We start from the raw sequence: 18,336 nt of genomic DNA, 5'->3' as shown, positions 1-18,336 counted from the left end.
TTCAGAAAACTTTATTGTCTGTCATAACAGAAAATCTTCTTTGACGTGGCTCAACACACAACCAGGACAATGTACTGATAAGCAGTCATACAACACAGATTTCTGCGAGCACACACAGTGTGTATAGATCTTAAAAGCAAGTATAAAGATTAGAAACTGTAAAAATAGACAAGATAAAAGTTGTGGATACGTGTAAAGTGACAGTGCGTCAGGGTTAATTTGTCCCTTGTTCATTTTTTATTTAAGCTGTTTATGGCAATGGGTATGATGAGTTTTTGTGGATGTTTTTGTTGGATAGGGGGACTTTATATCGGCGGCCTGATGGCAGAAGTTGGAAGGACTTGTGCAGGGGGTGGGTGGGATCCTTTGTAATGAGGTTGGTTTTCCTTTTAACTGCCTGGGTGTGGAGTACTGATAATTGATTTTGAGTTTTGCCAGTTATTTTACTTGCTTGATTGATGATCCGGGAAAGCTTTGATTTGTCTTTGACAGAGGTGAGGGTGAACCAGGATGTGATGTTAAAGGTGAGTACAGATTCTATAAGTGATTTATAGACAGCTGTTAAAATGTCCTGTCTGACATCAAAGCTCCTGAGTTTCCTCAGCATGAACAGGCGTTGCTGTGCCTTCTTGTACACAGAGTCTGTGTGCTGGGAGAAGGACAGGCGGGTGTCAATCTCTGTGCCCAGGTATCTAAAGGCCTCTACCTGCTCAACTGTCTGCCCATTCAGCCCTCAGAGGTCACAAAGAGAGGTTGGGGGGAAGATGTTCGCCTCCCCCCACAACACAGCTCCTTGGTCTTGGAGGTGTTAAGCTCCAGAGAGCTCTCTTTGATCCACAGCATCAGGGTGTTGACCTGCTGATAGTAGGCAGCCAGAGAAGTGTGATCCTCGATGTGGGCCACCAGGGCCATATCGTCTGCATACTTAAAAAGGGAAATGTCACTGTTATTGTTTGTTATGTTGTTTGTGTAGATGGAAAATAAAATCGGTGATAAAACACAACCCTGGGGGACACCAGTGTTTAAAATCATGTTCTTGGATTTAAAACCATTTACCACCACATGCTGAGGCCGGTCCTGCAGGAAGTCTTTTATCCACAGGATAAGTGATGGGTTGACTTGTAGATCCAGAAGGCGGTGATATACACACATGAATAAATAAACTGGTAGTGCAGATAACAGAAAGTGGTTGCTAATAATCAGAGTTTTGTCCGAGCCAGGTTTAATAACCTGATGGCTGAGGGGAAGTAGCTATTCCTGAACCTGGTTGTTGCAGTCTTCAGGCTCCTGTACCTTCTACCTGAAGGTAGCAGGGAGATCAGTGTGTGGCCAGGATGGTGTGGGTCTTTGATGATACTGCCAGCCTTTTTGAGGCAGCGACTGCGATAAATCCCCTCGATGGAAGGAAGGTCAGATCCGATGGAAGGAAGGTCAGATCACTTACCACCCTCTCCATACACTTGGAAAGAATGGATGTGAGTGCCACCGGTCTGAAGTCCTTCATCTCCCTGGCGTTAGATTTCTTCGGCACCGGTATAAGTGTGGACTCCTTCCACATCCGTGGGACACAGCTGGAGTCATGGAGATACTGGAATAGCTGAGTGATGACATCACCCAGCCGAACTGAGCATTCCCTCAGCACCTTGCCCATGAGCCTGTCCGGGCCAGAAGCTTTGTGAGGGTTGATGTGGCCCAGTATAGATGTAACCTTCCTTTTATCCACTGTGATTGATGAACTGCTGGTGAGGGTCCAGTCATTCTGGGGGTGTGTCCTGTCAAACCTGCTGTAATAGCAGGGTCTGAAGAAGGGTTTCGGCCCGAAACGTCGCCTATTTCCTTCGCTCCACAGATGCTGCTGCACCCGCTGAGTTTCCCCAGCAATTTTGTGTACCTGCTGTAATAGATGTTGAGTTGCTCAGCAAAGGTGGCGGGGTCAGAGTATTGGATCAGGGCCGGTTTCTAGGCTCTGCCCATCATGGTGTTAAGTCCCTGCCATGCCTCCCTTGCATTGCCAGAGGTGAATTTTTCCTCCACTTTGTTTTTGTAGTGGAGTTTGGCCAGCCCGGTCTTCCTTCTCAACTCACTATTATACTGTTTTACTCTGTGTTGGTCTCCCTGTAGGAATGCCACTTTTTTGTTGTTAAGACACTGCTTCAGGTCCTTGGTAACCCAAGGCTTGTTATTAGGGTACAGCTTGACCTGTTTTGTTGGTATAACAGCGTCCACACAGAATGACAAATAGGAGGAGATAGAGTCTGTCAGCAGATTTAGGTCTCCCTCACATCTTTGGAAAAATATTTCCCAGTCAGTGATCTCCATGCAGCCCCTTAATGCATCGACAGAGTCATCGTTCCAGACTTGAATAGTTTTTGTTTGTATATCTTCTGTTTTTAGTTTTTGTCTGTATTTTGGAAGCAGCAGAATGACATTGTGGTCGGAGTGACTGAGTGGTGGGCGGGGCTTTGAGACATATGTTACCGAAACACAGATCCAGCGTTCTGTCAAGTCTGGTAGGTGTGGTGACATACTGCTCCAAGTTTGGAAGCAGTGTGCTGTAATTGTTATATGGTTATAGGAGGAGCACTGAGAACTGAAAATACTTTTCCAAACATTCCCTTCCGGCCCATTGTCCATCGATCCACTTGCTTTTTCTGAAACCATCTCTCTCACCTGATCCACCTCCCCACCTCCCCATCTGAGGAGGAATTTATTTAGTCAGAGGGCAGTGAATCTGTGGAATTCTGCCACAGAAGGCTGTGGAGGCCAAGTCAATGAATATTTTTAAGGACGATATACTGTAGAAAGATTCTTGATTAGTATGGGTCTCAGGGGTTATGGGGAGAAGGCAGGAGAATGGGATTGGGGGGAGAGATAGACCAGCCGTCATTGAATGGGCCGATTGCTCCTATCACTTATGACCTTATGAATGTATGCCAGTGTTGGCCAAGGTTTTCAGCTAACCTGACACCAGAAATGGATACCGGATGTACAGGTTAATGAGGAATCTTCATTGTTGATCACATTCAACATGGTGGTGCAGCGGGTGGACTTTCTGCCTTACAGCAGCAGAGACCCAGGTTCAATCCTGACCTCAGGTGCTGTTTGTGTGGAGCTTGCACGTACTCCTTGTGACTGCGTGGGCTTCCTCCAGGTTCTCCGGTTTCCCTTCACATCCCAAAGATGTGCAGGTTTATAGATGAATTGGCCCTAGAGTGTGGTGAGTGGGTGAGAAAGTGGGATTACATAGAACTTGTGTGAATGGGTGATCGATGACCATTGTGGACTTGGTAGGCCAAAGGGCCTGTTTCCATGCTGTACCACTAAACTAAGGTCAGCTGAGCTCTGTTTCGCTCAGCTAAGCACAGTTAGGCTCAGCCATTTGAACAATACAAATTCCAATATTCCAGGACATTTCTGTTTCAGCAGAAAGTAAACTAGACCCACAGAGGATATGAAGGAACAGTGGGCAGAGCAGATGACATAGAGATGGATGGAGTGAATGGCAAAGCCAACCAGTCTTCCCCACACTATGATGATGCAGTGGCTCGGGCTAAATGCTGACAAATAATCCCTATTCTCTGGAAAAGGATACACTAAAAATATCATATTTATTGCAGAACTTTCATCCAGAATCCAAACAATCAGGAGCCTCCTAATCACACAGAGAGACAGAGGAATCCCCAAACCCTGCATTGTTCTCCCACCAGTCTACATCTCTCAATTGTTAGCTGAACCATTGGCTGCCAGAAAGTGCAAGACAAGACAACTATGGCACATAAAATATAACTTCTACAAGAAGTCTCTTGAACACTGACTGATGCACAAAATAAAGGAAGGCAACACTACAACAACCACACTAAATCATTCCCTGAATTGTTGAGAGGGCAGAGAGTGCTTGCACATCAACCAGATATGAAAAGCTGGAATTCAGCTAAAGTTATCGATATGATTCCCGAAGGTTGTACATCATAAAGACTGAGACTGGCCGGCAGATGAGGCGGAACAGCATCCATATTCGGCTTAGATCTGAACTGGTGAGACAGAGAATATCATCAGCCATGCCAGTGTCCTTCAGTGTGTCATCCAAAGCAACAGGAGCAAGCACCACCTCACCAACACCACACCAATACCACACCAATATCACGCCAACACCACGCCAAACCTATGCATCAACTCATGCAGAGAGGAACAGCTACAGGGTACAATTTTACCAGGTACAGTGTTACTGGGCAATGTTACTGGGTGTGGTGTTTTTTTAATTTAATTTTTAAACTTAGTCATCGAATCATGATTTCACACAACACGGAAACCGGCTTTTCGGTCGAACTTGCCCTCGCCGAGCAAGATGTCCCATCAACACTTGTCCTACCTGCCCGTGTTTGGCTCATATCCCTCTAAACATTTCCTATACGTTGACCTGTCCGTGTATTTTAAATGTTGTTATTTCACCTGACTCAACTATCTCCCATATAACCATATAACCATATAACAATTACAGCACGGAAACAGGCCATCTCGGCCCTACAAGTCCGCGCCGAACAATTTTTTTTTCCCTTAGTCCCACCTGCCTGCACTCATACCATAACCCTCCATTCCCTTCTCATCCATATGCCTATCCAATTTATTCTTAAATGATACCAACGAACCTGCCGCCACCACTTCCACTGGAAGCTCATTCCACACCGCTACCACTCTCTGAGTAAAGAAGTTCCCCCTCATGTTACCCCTAAACTTCTGTCCCTTAATTCTGAAGTCATGTCCTCTGGTTTGAATCTTCCCTATTCTCAAAGGGAAAAGCTTGATCACATCAACTCTGTCTATCCCTCTCATCATTTTAAAGACCTCTATCAAGTCCCCCCTTAACCTTCTGCGCTCCAGAGAATAAAGACCTAACTTATTCAACCTATCTCTGTAACTTAGTTGTTGAAACCCAGGCAACATTCTAGTAAATCTCCTCTGTACTCTCTCTATTTTGTTGACATCCTTCCTATAATTGGGCGACCAAAATTGTACACCATACTCCAGATTTGGTCTCACCAATGCCTTGTACAATTTTAACATTACATCCCAGCTTCTATACTCATATTCTATACTCCCCTGGCAACTCATTCCATATACCCACGGTGTGAAAAGTCAGCTCTCAGATTCCTATTAAATCTTTCCCCTCTCACCTTAAACCTATGGCCTCTAGTTTGTGATTTCCTACTCTGGGTAAAATACTCTGTGCATTCACCCTACCCTTTCCCTTATACACTTCTGTAAAATTCTTCACTCCAAGGAATAAAGTCCTAGCCTGCCCAACCTTTCCCTATCGCTCAGGCCGTCAGGTCCTGCCAACATCCTTGTAAATCTTCTCTGCACTCTTTCCAGCTTATTGACATCTTTCTTATAGCAGGGCAACTAAAACTGAACACAGTGCTCAACGTGCGGCCTCACCAATATTTGGTACACACTAGTTCACACATCACTCAGAGACATTTTGATATTTCACAGCACGAGTTGTTGAACGGCCATGCCGTGAGTCAGGGAACAGTCCTGGGGATCTGTCACTCTTGCCCGAGTCTCTGCTTGCCACACAGCCATGGCAACGAGCCCTCCAGTTCATGGGTCCCATGTGCCCCCGACTGGTCATTCTGGCCACAGAGACCACACAAAGGGCGAGTCTGAGATGGGGGCCGTCATATCTCTTGGTAACACCTCGCCTGGAGTCTGGCTATCAGAGGGGAACTGAGCTATGCAGCAACGCAACCTGTCAGTGGGCTTTGTACTGCCACTGAGGGGTCCTTGCTTTAGGCATTCCACGGGCAGAGTGGTCCACTGGCCATGAACACCCCCTCCTCCCACAGGTGGCTGCAACTCATAGGTGGCAGTCTAAGTACATTTTATATAACTTAAAATTTAGAAAAAGAAACCACATTTAACACATGTAAATTAATTGAAATAAAGGAGGATAAACCAACAATGAACTAGTCCTGCCTTTTGCAGAGGATCAATGAACCGTATCAAACAAAATTGATGCATCAAAGGGGACACTCAACGGGTCAGGCAGCATCTCTAGAGAACATGGATAGCTAGGTTTTGTGTTGGGACCCTTCTTCAGACATCAGAAACCAATAATTTTGTTGGTAGACAAAAGTGCTGGAGAAACTCAGTGGGTGCGGCAGCATCTATGGAGCAAAGGAAATAGGCAACATTTCGGGCTGAAACTCTTCTTCAGACTGATGCAGGGTGGGGGGGGGGGGGGAAGAAGAAAGGAAAAGGGGGAGCCAGAGGGCTGAGGTAGAGCTGGGAAGGGGTGGAAACAGCAATTTTGTTGTCCGTGGAGGAAGGGACTGCAGTTGCTGGTTTAAACCGAATATAGATGCAAAATGCTGGAGATACTCAGCAGGTCAGGCAGCATCTCTGGAGAAAAGGAATAGGTGATGTTTCGGGTCGAGCCCCTTCTTCAGACTGATAGTCAGGGAAAAGGGAAAGGAGAGATATAGATGGTGATACAGAGAAAAATAGAACAAAGATATGCAACTTGTCCCGCCTTTTGCTGTGAACATCAGCAAACCTGATCAAACGAGATGGACATGTTGGATCCCTGGAAATACCAGCTGCAGAGTCAATGGTGAATGAATCCATGTCCTCAATCCAGTGCAGTCAGTGCACGGAGGACCCTGGAGCTGGCTCCATGGGTGGAGTGTGAGGCCAAGTGGGTGTGAGGGGCAGGGAGACACACTGATCCACTTAGCATCCCAGGCTGGGGACGTCAGTTCCCAGCCCAACCTACGATAAACACCTCTTTCCACTGGACTAAACCTCTGACATTGAGAGACGCACAGCCAACTGTGGACTCTGAGGGTGGAAGTAATTGTCTCAAGAGAAAGCATGCATGTGGATCGAGTAGAATCCATTCAGCCGGGGAATTTCTCAGACTAGTTTGTCAACGCTATTATTCAAGGCAACCACCCATCAGGCAATCTTGTTCCATTTAAAGATTCAAAATTATTTGAGACGAGATTTTACCATGGTTATCATGCCAGGTGGGCTTGTGCTCACATTAATCCTTGGCACAAATGTTAGATTTATCACTGGTATCAAGAAATTAAATTTCTTTCCTAACTGCTGCACTAAATTATTGCCATATTTGGCACGTGAAGAATCAGGTCTCAAGCACAGCATTGTGAAGTTGACATTGCAAGATGTTTGAAACCGCATTAAAATGGCTTGCAGCTGGAGAGGTGCATTGTAAGGAGACATCCACGGTACCAATGCGCCCGGAATCTATTTAAATTAGCTGTTGTTATTTTACTGAGCATCTTTGACAAGAAGGTGCCAACCCCTACATGCAGACCACACCCCCCCGCCACCTGTCCCTCCCATGGAGACCGAAGCCGCTGCTATGTGGGGTGAGGAGAAGGTTGGGGGGGGGGGGAATGAAGGAGAGAGATCCACGTTTTACACAACAGGACACTGATGTCCAGGTGCAGCATGAATAGTTTCACATCAGCAGGGAGGCCGTGTCTCTCTGTTAATACACCTCTCCATTGTATATTTAAAATGAAGCAATTTCAAGGCTTGGCAGAAACACTTCTCTCTTTTCACAGTCGACGTCTGCCCTGTTACCCTCCAAGTGTGCAGTGCAAGCGCTCAGAAATAATATTTATAGGTATCAATGCAAATGGAAATGCACACACATGGGAATGCTGCTTTTCTCTGAGGATTTCCCAGTGGGAGGCCTTGTCGAGGGCAGAAAGTTGGCAGTTTTTACATATGATTAGACAAGAGTTTTGCTATTGAGCTTGGGTATATTTTAACACATTTGGAAAATAATAAGTCTGTATTTTGCAGTTTGTGGTGAGGTAATGGCATTGCCTGGTGACCTTGTATAATAGGATCTGGTGATGTGGGTGGGAGGGAGTCCCTTGGTTTGTGGCAATTGTCAAGGATCTCTCAGGCCCAACAACAGTAACAGCCCTGACCAGACTGTAGACAAATACGTTGATGCGTTCTCAAGGACAACAAATTATGGAAAAAGTAAAATCAAGAGTCAAGAGTCGAGAAAAATAACATTTTCAAACATTTTACTGAAGAGAAAATAGATAAAGGAACACAGGTACCGGTACAGGTCCAGATTCAGGGACAGTGGAACACAGGTACCGGTACAGGTCCAGATTCAGGGACAGTGGAACACAGGTACCGGTACAGGTCCAGATTCAGGGACAGTGGAACACAGGTACCGGTACAGGTCCAGATTCAGGGACAGTTTCTGTTATCGGTTCAGAGCATCTATTTACCTAATTGACTGGAATATTCTCGGCACTTTATCCATGTCGAGATTATTTGGTCAGCACACAAAAGGACATAAAGTGCTGGAGTAACTTAGTCACATGAAAAGTCCCCTATACATGTTCCCCCAAATGCTCTGAGTTCAGTACTTTGTGTCCTGTGCATTAACCAGCATCTGCAGTTTCTTGCTTATGTTCTGCTGGTGTTACTAGAGGTGTCCTCGGAAGGGCCCGAGACAGTTTCATTTACAGCAACCTCTCGTCCCGTGTAGGATAGATTTCCTCGCCAGCCAACTGCCAATGAGGTCATAAGGGATAGGAATAGAATTAGGCCATTCGGCCCATCAAGTCTACTCCGCCACTCAATCATATCTCTCCCTCCTGACCTCATTCTCGTGCCTTCCCCCCATAACCTCTGACACCCGTGCTAATCAGAAATCTACCTATCTTTGCCTTAAATATATCCACTGAAATGTGAGGATCCACCTCCCCTTGTGGGTGGGAACTGCTCACTGCCATGCTACAGATATCCTGGACTGTCCACAATTCAGAGTGAAGCCCTCACCAAGCCCGGGATCCTGAGCTTCAGATTATCGACGGTCCTGACGCCAGCAGATGTGTGGAGCTGGAAGAGAGAGTCTGATCCCAGGTTTATTATTTTAAGAAACTGCGAATCTTGCATTGTTTTTCTGAGGGAGTGATAATCCACATATGTAGAAGTAATTTGTAAAGTGCATTGAAGTTACTAAAGAGCAATTAGTGCTTCATTATGGCCATTAAAAACTCTGTTCAATGAGGCATAACTGTTTGAAACAGTTGTTTGAACAGTGATTTCTGAAGGTCATGCTGGAGAAGACTGCAAACCAGTTCACATTGTGAGACACAGCAAGTCGCTGACAGCAACTTCTGGACATTCGAGTCTAAACTGTGGTTCCAGGAGCTGAGTCCAATTTCACACAGTTAATGAAGGGAAATGCCAGCGGCTCGTTCTCATTAAATCTGCAAACTCTGGGCCAGAAATAACTCCAGGTGATGCTAGATGCTCAAAGCCTCAGTTAATTTTAGAACAGAAGGATGAATCGTATGTATTAATTGTTACAATCTTTACAAAGTAATGAGTAGGTGAATTTAATGTGAATCTACCAGGTACATGAAGATTAACATGGCACTCGGTTGTCTACAAACAGTCGGCAATGTAACAATCCCATCAAGGTGTCCTTATACCATTGGAGAGCTGGGCCAATCATATTCCAGCCTGGTGTGGACCATTGAATCATTGCCTCGGGTACTTCTCCAGGTCCAGTAACGAGATGGACAGCAAGACACGCGCGGCTCACTCTGACACCACACGGGTGTTCAATGGTCAGCATGCACTTGGAGGGCCGAAGGGCCTGTTTCAATGCTGTATGTCTAAACTGTAAACTTAAACACAGATACGTGTTCGCGTGGACTGAGTGCAGGTGCGCCAATAGTTGCTGGGTGATTACATTTGAGAATTACTTTGACAGAGAAGTGGAAGAGTTGTAATAATTGTCGCAAACAAACACATTTTCATTGGGTTCATGAAACTCGTCATGACTTAGTGCCTCAGGTTGACTGAATCATATCTGTTTAAATTATGAATGTAATAATGATAGATATGATTATGAGAGGGTCAGAACCAGGTTGGAAATGTCCAACACTGGAGGGCATAGACAATAGACAATAGATGCAGGAGGAGGCCATTCGGCCCTTCGAGCCAGCACCCGCCGTTCAATGTGATCATGGCTGATCATCCCCAAACAGTTCCTGCCTTCTCCCCATATCCCCTGACTCTGCTATCTTTAAGAGCCCTAACTCTTGTTATAAGGTGAGGGGAGGAAAGTTTAATGGAGATGCATGGGGCAAATTTATTTTTACACAATGGTGGGGATCTGGAAAGCACTGCTGGGGGTGTTGGTGGAGGCAGGTACGATAATGGCGGTTAAGAGATTTTTGGAAATTTTGGAAATTTTGGAAAACAGCACATGGAAATGTAATGAATAGTGGGAAATTGATCATGTACAGTTTAAGATCAGTTTAACCTGGCATCGATTTTGGCACAAACATTGTGGGCCAATGGGTCCATTCCAGTGCTGCACTGTTCTATGTTCTAAAGCAGCACTGGAATATGTCAGGTCATCGTATGTTTGGAGCTCGGATAGTAGTTGGATGCTCAACGAACTCAGCCTGGCTTTCCCAATCAACACTCGCCGTTTTAAGGCTTGACGGTTTTCCAGTCATTACGTTTAGTGTGTGGATATGGACATTGGTGGCTAGGCCAGCATTTACCGCCCACCCCTGGCTGTCCTTGAAAAGATGGCGGTGAGCTGCCCCTTGGCCCACTGCAGTCCTTCCGGTGAAAATGCCGTTCAGGATCTGAGACTCATTGACTATGAAGGACCAGCGATATATCTCCACAGTTGGATGACGGAGAGCTTGGGTGTGCTGTGGCCATTGTGAGTTTGGGTATGCTGCTGGAGGTGCTGGTGCAAACTGCAGACACTGTCCACCAGTGACAGAGAGTAAAGGCGGTGTTTTGGATGCCAGTTAGCAGCTGCTTTGTCCGAGGGGGGAGGAGGGAGGAGGGAGGGGGGAGGGACGATGAGTTGTTTGGTGCAGCACTCATCCAGGAAAATTGACATTTCAACCTCTACCAATTTCTGGTTGCTGGAAAAGCCATGAGTGTCAGGAGCTGGGGCAGGTAGGTAGTCACGTGGCCCGGGATAACCATCCTCTGATCTCCACTGGCCGATATGATCTTCATGTGACTGGATCAGCTGAGCTTATGGTCTTCTGGTCCATGACGATGTCCCGGCTACTGATGGTGAGAGATGTGGCAATGAAATGCCACTGAATGTCAGACGTAGACCGTCAGACCTCTCCTGAAAGAAAATGGGTATTCCCTGGCCCCCTCGTGTTATGGTTTGCATGCAGGTATGAGCGGCTGCATCTGCTGAGGAGCTGAAATGGAATGGAAACAAAGATAGACGCAAAATGCTGGAGTAATTCCGTGGGACAGGCAGCATCTCTGGATAGAAGAAATGGGTGATGTTACAGGTCGAGACCCTTCTCCAGACCCTTCCAGGAACCATTGTTTTTTTTTGTGATGGTATGCACTGGTACGGCGTACTGACACGTCGAACGTATGTTTCGTACTTGTACTGAGCTAATGGATCATGTGAATGAAGTAGAACAGTGAGAGATGTGGCAATGTGGCAATCTAAGCAAACATTTGTTTGTTTAGATTTAGAGTTCAGTTATTATATTACAGGTTAAAGTGTTCCCAACATTGGATCTATTGATGGAAAAAAACTGTTGATAAATGTATTAATTTATTATTGATATGCATACTTTTGATATGCTTTTGTTGCATCTCCTAATTTTGTATACCATAATAGTCACGTGATCCATAATTTTGTATACCATAATTTTTTAATTGATATGCATACCAACACCCTAGTCTATAAAAAAAAACACTGAATTGAATGGAAGCAACTGCTCGACAATGTGAGGATAATTACACGTGACATTTGAAATCAGATTATTTGATTGTTCCCATTTTACAATGTTATCACCATATTTATAGTAAGTGACAATCATGTCATCGGAAACAATCCAAGGATGTGATGAGTTGGTTGATTTGTTTGTCACTGTCTGTGGCCTTGCGTGGGTGGGGTCCCCCTGTATCTCCAGCTCAAGGTTTCATTCCTCATTCGTGGCATGCATATTGCTCCATTATCCGCCTCTAATTGGCACCAGAGTGACTGCCGGCCACGTCTGCGGGAAGTTAGGAGTTGATCCCATCGGCAGAGCTGGAGTCAGATGTCAAACAGACCAGTCCTCCTCTCCTGAAGACAATTTGAAAACCAGATGAGCTTCCCGATAATCTAGTGGGCTCACCGTTACTTTTACTAGTTTTCCATTCCAGATTTACTAATTGCCTGAATTTATATTCAGTGGTGGGATTTAAACGTAACGTAATGAGGCATCCTGCAGTGAATAACTCACCTCCTCCTTCCCCAGAGCCTGCCCACCATCGATAGACTCTAGTCAGGAGTGTGATGGAGAGCACGCCACTCTCTGTCAGTGGCACAGGCTCCACACTCTGCATGTAGCACAGACACCATCCACACTCTGTCAGCAGCACAGACTCCACATTCCGCCTCTAGCACAGACTCCTCTCCACACTGTTGTAACACAGGCTCCACACTCTGCCTGTCACACAGATACTATCCACACTCTGTCTGTAGCACAGGCTCCATCCACAGCCCCTAGTTCATCTTTTACAGAGACACTACTTCACATTCCACCGCCGGCACTGGACCTAATGCACATTCCATTTGTGACACGCAAACTGATTCTCAATCCACTTCTAACACTAATCCCTCTTTTAACACTAATCCCTCTTCTATTAATAATACTTTCGATAATCCATAGGTACCAATATACGAAGCAGCTCTAATACAGGCACTAAGAACCCAGTCAATAGTCAACCTCTGTCACTGGCTATATTCCAAAAAATAGCTGTAACAAGCAAATTAATCTATACCTCTAATACTGTTTCTAATCCACAATTAATTTGTAGCATAACCCCCATGCATAGTTCACCTCTAATGCAAGCACTATTTTCTAGTTCATATCTACTGCTTGTCGCCTCTACTACACACACACCAATGTATCAACAACTTGTGTCACAGTCACTGATCCATAATAAATCACAAGCACAAGGTATTCCATGATTTAATGAAAATTAACCATGCAAATGCTGGGAACATTTATCGGATTGGGGGACATTTATGGAGAGGAATTTCAGATCAAAGACCCTTTGTCAGATCCGGGAAAGAGTCCATTTCCATTTCTTGAGTGCCCACTTTATTTGTGGATAGAGAATGAATAGTGAAAATATCCTCATGTCCTCGTTTTAATTAAAGATGCCTGACTCTTTGAGACATCCAGAAGATGTGAACACTACACAAACCATCATCTGTTGACCATGTGGACTTTCTCTGAACTCTTAGAAACTCCTCAATGAATCCCACTCATGTTCCAGGGTTATCATAGAGACAAAGACTAGAAGGAAAAACTAGAACATAGAAATAGAACAGTCCAACACGGGGACAGGCCTGCCGGCCACCAATGTCTGTTACTGCCAAGATAATCGAGTCTCTTAAACACCACTATTATAATAATAATAATGGATGGGATTTATATAGCGCCTTTCTAATACTCAAGGCGCTTTACATCGCATTATTCATTCACTCCTCAGTCACACTCGGTGGTGGTAAGCTACTTCTGTAGCCACAGCTGCCCTGGGGCAGACTGACGGAAGCGTGGCTGCCAATCTGCGCCTACGGCCCCTCCGACCACCACCAATCACTCACACACATTCACACACATTCACACACAGGCAAAGGTGGGTGAAGTGTCTTGCCCAAGGACACAACGACAGTATGCACTCCAAGCGGGATTCGAACCGGCTACCTTCCGGTTGCCAGCCGAACACCTAGCCCATTGTGCCATCTGCCTCCACCACCACCCCCAGCAGCACATTCCAGGCACCCACAGTATTAAAAAAAACCTGCCCCACACATCTCCTTAAAGGGCCTGTCCCAATTTCACGACCTAATTCACGACCTCTGCCGAGTTTGCCCTTGACTCATACTAGCAGCATGGTCGTCACGAGGTCGTAGGATATCGTAGGAGGTCGTAGGTAGGTCGTAGCAGGCCGTGATGCTAGTCATAGGTGCTCGTGGCATCAAGTAGGTTGGGGCGTTTTTTCAACATGATGAAAAATGTCCATGAGTAAAAAAGGTAGTGAATTAGGTCGTGAAAGTGGGACAGGCCCTTTAAACATTTTCCACTTTCACCTTCAAGTATATCCTCTAGTTGTGGACATTTACACCCTGGGGAAATGACTGTTTGCCCTACCCCTGCCTCTCATAATTTTATCAAGTCTCCCCTCAGCCCCTCACATTCCAGAGAAAACAATCCATCTATCCAACATCTCCTGACAGCTAATTCCTCTAATCAGGCAGCATTCTGGTAAACCTCCCCTGCACCCTATCCAAACCCTCCACAACCTTTCTCTAATGGGGCGATGAAAACTGCATGCAATACTCCAAATGGAGCCTTAAATGCTGCCTGTAAAGATCTCCCACATATTACACAAAATGCTGGTGTAACTCAGTGGGACAGGCAGCATCTCTGGAGAGAAAGAATGGGTGATGGGTGAAGACCCTTCTTCAGACCCCTCTCGACCCGAAACATCACCCATTCCTTCTCAGAGATGCTACCTGTCACGCTGAGCTACGCCAGCATTTTGTGTCTAATGTCGGTGTAAACCAACATCGGCTGTTCCTTCCTACACACTCCCACATTTTGCATGTTGACTTACCCCAAAACAGCTGCTCTAATTTTACCTTTCCTTGCTCCTGTCTATTAATGTCGTACTTCTCCCCTCCCCCTCACACCCCATTGAAGTGGTTTCCCTCAAGGTCAAAACGTATTCAGTTATTTTAACGCGTGAGGCGTTGTGATCACCATTCCCAGAACGCTGGAAAGAAGCTTCTTGTTGTCAATACAACAGTTTCGGGGACTGCCGGTCCCTGCTGCCCGAGTGTATGTTGCACTAACAAGGCTGGCCATGAAATGTGACAAAAGGAGGGTGTCTAGGGGTGATGCAAAGATCAGTGGGGAGCAGTCTGAAGGGTTTATGAGCAGCCTGTTGGAAGGCATTTTGCAGTTGAAGTCAAATTTCATCCAACCCGCCATAAAAAGGTCAGTGCTGAGTAATATATAGAAAACATTTGGGATTTGCTGAACCACAAATAAATATATCATTCCATGCAAGAGGAAATTAAGTAGTCTGAGTATTGTAAAATTGATTTTCCAGCTAGATTTTAAACAATTTTCCTCAGCTCCATAAATTTGACACTCGGGACTTGAATTGATTCACATAACTCTGAAAAAGACAGTGCTGTGCTGTAGAGAATTACCTAAACTAGAAAACGGTGGTGGTGCATGTCCCTGGGTGCTGAAATACATCTCCATGGTATTCCTGGGATTTTCATTGTACCCACATTGTATTTCTCGTATAAAACTCCCCAAACATGGCAAGAATTCTGGAAAACACAGCATCGGGGTACTGATTGTGGATGATCAGCTATTGATCACAGTGAATGGCGGTGCTGGCTCGAAGGTCCAAATGGCCTACTCCTGCTTCTATTGTCTATTGTCATCCATCTGTAATACATTATGGGTGGAAGGGCCTGTTCCTGTACTGTCCTTTTTTCTGTTCTATGTACAATACAATCTTTGACCTCACTCCACTGAAAATCACAGTTCTTCGCTTTAGAACAACTAGATTTCACCACATTCCATTTCCCCTGAAACTTTGCTTCATAAAGGGCCAACACTCAAACATTGCTTTGACTGTAGTTAGTTTAGAGGTTCAGTGTGAAAACAGGCCCTTCGGCCAATCGAATCCACACCAACCAGCGATCATCTATACACTAGTTCTATTCAATTTACAGAGGCCAATTAACCTACAAACCCATATTTTGTACTAAGCCAATTAGCTACAAATCTATATGTCTTTGGAACGTGGGAGGAAACCAGAGCACCTGGAGAAAACCCACGCCGTCACAAGGAGAACGCACAAACTCTGTATGGATAACACTTGTAATCTGGATTGAACCTGGGTCTCTGACGCTGTAGGGCAGCAGTTCTATCAATGCACCACTGTTCCGCCCACTGTCAAACAACCTCAAACACCGGCTCATGTCTGCGTTAATGTTTTGCACATGGAGGTTGGGATCATAGTGAATCTTAGCTCCCTGACCTTAGGCTCATGCTGGTTTGTTGTATCTATGGTTCGATGCAGGCCGCTGCATTGATCAGGCCACATGGTCCCCACACTGCAGGAGAGGAAATGCCATTGGCTTTTCCTTCAGATAATCAGTGTGGGGAGAAGCCATGGTTTTTACCGACTTGGTGGGATTCCCCAACATGCAGCCATTCCTGAACAGTGGATTCTGGCCTTCCCACGTCCCGAGAAGGTCGAAATAACTTGGGATTAAATTATTTAATCATGCTTTTCTAACTTGAGTGACCACCACCCTCATTAGTGTTGTTCCTCGAACAAGAGCTTGAACCGAAATGGACAAGTTTCTGACCAGATTTTCAGTCCAGCCACATACTATGTTAGAAAATTAGCAAAGGAAGGTCAATTATAGTTGGAATGTCCAAATGTGAACAAGGGATTGTACATTTTTGAATCTGGAATTTAGGTTCAATGTTTTATGTTAAATAACTACCGTCTTCCAGCATGTTGTGTTCACTTAGAACAGAGCTGCCAAGCATGAAAAGGAAAGGGCGGCTGGAAAACTTGCAGAGTATATGAATATTAAAAAATACAAGATAGTCCCCATATTTCAAACTGCACTGTTGTACGTGCCTATTTATATGCAAGTGAGGTGTTCAGAAACCGTATTATTCAATTTGAAGGATCAAAATGAAGTTTTATGCAAATTGTCTCATTTTAATGGTCTGGGAAGGAGTGAACATTCTGTGGATAATTCCCCTGTCCACGTTTGTCAAAGGATCTTTATCCACCAGGGGGCTGACCATGCTGTTCATCACAAACCTATAAAGGAACAAGGAGGGACACATTTGATCTTCAATAAACCCTAATTGTTCATTTCACTATCATTTTGTCTCTATCTCATAAACACATCATCATCTTACGTTCAAGATGGTGATTTGATCTCCTGGTTGTCACATCTACCTTTAGAAAACGTGATGCAGGTTTGAAGATGTTCCAGAATCTCAAAATAAAATTTGAGTCCATCATAATAAAATATTTATTAATCAGATCTCTCCTTCATCACCTTTATATTTCTGCACATCCTTATCATTTGTAAAACCATTATATTTTATGTTCCCAGTGTCTCGTTTTATCTATATCATTGCAACTGCATTTAAAGCATCTCAGACCTATGCTATAATCTCAAAACAAAGAACGGCCTTCTCTGTAACACCAAGGTCAATGATTTTTGGGAGAATGGCAGAGCTTGTGCACCACACAAGGGTGCATGTTCTGATGGTTCTGACCATCTGGGCTTGCATCATGAAAGCAATAGGTTCTATTGCAAATAAGTTACTGGCAGGGCAGGCAGGCTGCTTTGTAATTGCCTTACATATGCACCGACGTGGAGAACAGGTAATGCTAAGGTCTTGGCCACTTCCTCTGACATTCTTCTGCATCATGTCATGAAGGGATGTGGCAAGGGTGGGCTTACCTCACCAACACCTTGCACCCCTAATATTCCCGACGTTACCCCACACTGTTGATAGTGTGGTCACTTAGACCCAACCTAATGAAGAGAGATGGATCACCGGTTCCTCACTCCCCTCCATTGAGTCTGTCCAAAGCAAGCGATGTCCGCATCGTAAAGGACTGCTCTCACCCCAGCCACAGACTGCTTACCATCCTCCCATTCGGGAGGCGCTACAGGTCTCTCCGTTGCCGGACCAGCAGGTTCAGGATCAGCTTCTTCCCTGCGGTTGTTACACTACTTAACTCTGCACCTTGGTGATTGTCAGTCACCCCCTCCCCCGGACACTACCGCTACTGTTTGTACATATATATATTTTACTGTTCATTATTCTATGTTCGCTCTTCTGGGTGAGATGCTAACTGCATTTTGTTGTCTCTGTACTGTACACGGCACACTGACAATAAAGGTTGAATCTGAATTGGAATCTGAATGCAATGGTGCTCATAGTAAACAAATGAGGCCATCAAAAGAAATGAATGATAATGTACCATAAAGGTTTCCCACCCTCCGAGTCAAGATATTTCTGCTTATTTCAGTCCTACCAGCGTGCTGACTTCTTATTTTGCGAGTGTGGCTTCAAGTTTTTGATTTCTCAGCCCTGTGTCCGACCTGTCATATAAATGTCCTATTCCAAGGAGGTCACCTTTCATTTTAAACTCCAGACCCCTAATGCGGCTTTTTCACGGGGCGACTTGACGCAAGAT

Source organism: Amblyraja radiata, chromosome 26, assembly GCF_010909765.2.
Source record: "Amblyraja radiata isolate CabotCenter1 chromosome 26, sAmbRad1.1.pri, whole genome shotgun sequence".
NCBI lineage: Eukaryota > Metazoa > Chordata > Chondrichthyes > Rajiformes > Rajidae > Amblyraja > Amblyraja radiata.
This window is presented reverse-complemented; position numbering follows the sequence as displayed.